Source organism: Arachis duranensis, chromosome 6, assembly GCF_000817695.3.
Source record: "Arachis duranensis cultivar V14167 chromosome 6, aradu.V14167.gnm2.J7QH, whole genome shotgun sequence".
NCBI classification, from domain to species: Eukaryota; Viridiplantae; Streptophyta; class Magnoliopsida; order Fabales; family Fabaceae; genus Arachis; species Arachis duranensis.
In genome coordinates this window covers 80,517,180-80,521,222 of record NC_029777.3, presented here as the reverse complement: position 1 = coordinate 80,521,222, position 4,043 = coordinate 80,517,180, and positions in this window count along the sequence as shown.

Sequence of the window (4,043 nt, the reverse complement as noted above, 5' to 3'; positions counted from 1 at the left end):
TTTGCTTTTGAGTGGTCGAGCTGGGGGTATCTTTTCAGTATGGCATACTTCTCTGTAGACATCCACAAGGGATACCCGGAGAGGGGTATAATTGTGGTATTTTTTTATCTTTTCCCCTGTCGATCTCCTTTTTTCTTGGATTCTTTGTCCTTATCTTGGGAGGAGTAGGAGAATCTGGATTTTGAGATTTCTCCTAGTCGAGCGTTTTCCTCCATGTTGATATAGTTCTCGGCTCGTTCTTGTACCTCATTTAGAGAGGTGGGATGCTTCTTTGATATGGATTGGCTAAAAGGCCCTTCTCGTAGGCCATTGATGAGGCCCATGATGGCTGCTTCTGTGGGCAGACTTTGTATGTCTAGACATGCTTTGTTGAATCTTTCCATGTAGCTGCGAAGATTTTTCCGATCCCCTTGTTTGATTCCTAATAGACTTGGGGCGTGCTTGGCTTTGTCTTTCTGGATGGAGAATCTGGCTAGAAACTTTTCGGCTAGGTCGTCGAAGCTTGAGATGGACCTGAGGGGTAGATTGTCAAACCACTTAATCGCCATTTTTGTTAAGGTAGTCCGGAAGGCTTTGCAGCGGACTGCGTCTGAGGCGTCAGTGAGGTACATTCAACTCCTGAAATTACTGAGGTGATGGCTGGGATCCGTCGTGCCATCGTATAAAGCCATATCTGGGAGCTTAGAGTCTTTTGGGATTTTGGTCTTCATGATCTCCTTGGTAAATGGATCTTGGTCCTTGCGGGAGCTGTCCTCGTGAGTGGATCGAGTCGCTTTGGCTTTGAGATCGGCTTCGAGTTTTAGGAGTTTGTCCTCCAATTTCCGGCATCACCTTATCTCCCTTTGTAGGTCCTTTCCAACTTCTCGCTGATGTTGGGCTTCTTCCTCAAGTTGTTTTAAACGATCTTGGAGCGTCTCAAGGGCTCCTGGGCTTGGTGAATTCTTGTCTCCGTTAGGTTGCGGGATATCTTTTGGTGTAGTGTCTGCGTTTTTGTGCAGCGTTATCTTCTAGACCTGAATCGTGGTCGTTGTCATGGTCGTCCGCCATGATGATGAGATGACTTCCAGGTTCCCCGGCAACGGCGCCAATGTTCCGAGGGTTACCTGAAACTGGAGGTCGATCTCGGACGAGATCTTCTGTACTGGCCGGAGCTGCTGTGTCCGACCTGTTGGGCTTGGTGGTGGTGCTGATCCTTCGTCACCGGAGGGTGGTGGTACCTGCAAGGGACTCTGATGCTTAAGTTAGCAAGGGTATTAAGCAGGTTTTTAGTAGAATCAGAGTATGAGTTATACCTGGGTGCTCCAGCGTATTTATAATGGTGTGGAGTGACCTTTTTAGATAAGATAAGTTAGTTATCTTATCTTATCTTATCTTTGACTGGGGTCATCGTATCTCTATAGGCTTGGGCTGCCTTTGGATTTGGGTCGTGTTCCTCTATTTGGGCCCTTTACTGGGCTTCCTTGGCAATTTTGACCGAGCTCTTTGAGAAGAGGTCGGATAATCAGACCTGAAGAGGTCGGTTGCTCTGTCGCTAAACATCCCAGGTCGGGTGGCTCGATCCTGGGTATAAACAGAACTTTTATTTAGAAAAAAAATACTCTAACACTCTCACATCCCAGGAAATTCCTGAGTTTGCATTCGAGTTACATTTTCTGTAGGGTTCCTTCCACCTTTTTCTTTCTTTTAATTTATTTTTCTGTAAATTTAACATTTCAATTAATCTTATTTACTAAGTGTCCTCTACTTTCTCTATTCAATTTATCCTTCTGCATTTTATCGTTTATGTTAAGAGTCTTTTGATTTAATTAAAGGCAATTTTATTGTTTTCTTTCAATTCTGATGCATTCCTTTTCATTTACCATGTATTTAGTTTTCGAAAGCTTTAATTTCTAAGTTTTATTTATTAATTTATGAATTTTTTTTATCTTTATTTTCAACATTTGTCTAATCGAGGACGCTTTGATACACTTCTAGAAAACTGGTACTCGCACAGAGGAATAGGTTTCGCTCTCACCACTAGATATCGAACCATCATCAATTTACTAAAAATCGATAAAACACATATAAAATTATTTTACACTGACATGTATTAAAATTATTTTTTTTATCGACAACTTTGCTGTTAAGTATCGGTAAATAATTTCTAAAATTAAATCATAAATTAAATCAATTTATTGTTTCCGAGAATCCATAAATAAAATTATAGCTGAACCATCGATAAAAACATGATCCAAGAAAAAGTTTTACCTAAATTATCGACAACCTGGTTTCTTAACTGTCGTTAACTCACCGTCTTTGACTGGCTATTAGTATGGCCCTCGGTGAATTAACTGCACTGTGTTGAAGTGATAACATAATAAGTGCATGGATCCTTTATCGCCTTTAGCTTTGAATCCAATCACGGGTCCCACACTTTATTGAAACTAAATGACATAATATGATGAAGATTGCTTATAATTAGTGGCCACATTTGCTTGATGTAGCTACGCTTAGGATGCAACAAGAAGATATCATCCAAAGTGGACAAATGAATTAAATTAGCCTCTTCAGCACCTTGAATTGTGCAAAATATATCTAAACCTTCATTCAGAATGACTAATGAGACTAATAATTTGGCTTCGAAAGTGAAAAGGACGTGAAGATACCTGTTGTCGAAACTTAAAATAGTGGTGATGAACTTATGACTTGTGTCGGGTCCATGTAGGATCTCTCTTCATACCCACGAGAAGAAAATAATTAATCATTTCAATGGCTTCCTAAAATTATGACTTGTAAGCGGAACATATATATAATGAAATTATATGTCTGTGACCTAGAAGTTTATGAACTTTTTTTAAGGTAATAATCATATGAAAATCACATATATTTATAAAATTCTCTTATATTAAGGAATAAAATGATCAATTTGCTTGCATTTTTTTCATGTTAATGGTTAAATTAGTTTTTAAAAAATGAATTATTATCTAAATTTATTTTTAAAAAATTTTATCAATTGAATTAGTCTTTACAATATTATAAATTAATCATTTTTGTCCTTCTATAACTCAATTAATAGTTTTTTATTAGCGATTGATGATATAAAAAGTTAGCTGACATACAGCATATATGACATATCCAATTGGACACTGAAAAAATATATTTATGGAAATCTATCAATTTAATCAATTTTTTCAATTATATAAACTCTAATCCTAATATAACCTAACGATACTAAATTGATAAATTTTTTATAAATATATTTGTTAAGCCTAATTGGATATCTTATGTGTCATGTATGATGTCAGTTAACGTTGATCAAAACTACTAATTGAGTGACTGAATGATAAAAGTGATTAATTTACAATTTTTGAAGGACTAATTTGATTGATAAAATCTTTCAAGGACAAATTTAAAAGATAAACCATCTTTTAAGGATTAATTTGACTATTAACCCATTTTTTCATACATTTTTTGTTATATCCAAGAGAGAAAATCACATAAAATGTCCTAAATTATCCCGTTATTACTAACAAAAATATCCACCAACAATAAATTACCCTCAAAATATTTTAAAATACGACAAAAATATTCAAGCATGAAAAAACATCTTTTTTTATTAACGGAATCGATTTAGTTGGAAAATGAGAATGAACATGTAGCATTTGTGAGAACCCCATGCAACCTCCTATTATTGATTTATGACCCTAATTTCTCCAATTTCCAAATTTGAAACTAAATGCATAGTGATGAGTGGTGGTGCAAATATGGGCATGTCCTGGAGGACGCATCAGTGGGCAATCCTAGTTATGACAAGTTCAAAGAGAATCGACTAAGCTCTATGACGAGATGTGTTTTTTCTCTCTTGTAGTGGTGACGACATTGAAACCCAAGACGACAACAAAACCTAGAAGATAGATATTTTTTATATCTTTGGTTGAAGGTATGTAGCATTGAACTTATTTAGAACTTTCTAATTGTAACATCCTACCACATAAAATTTTATGTCTAAATCGTAAATTAACGGTGATAAAGCGCCAGGACCTCTAAAAATAATATATATATAT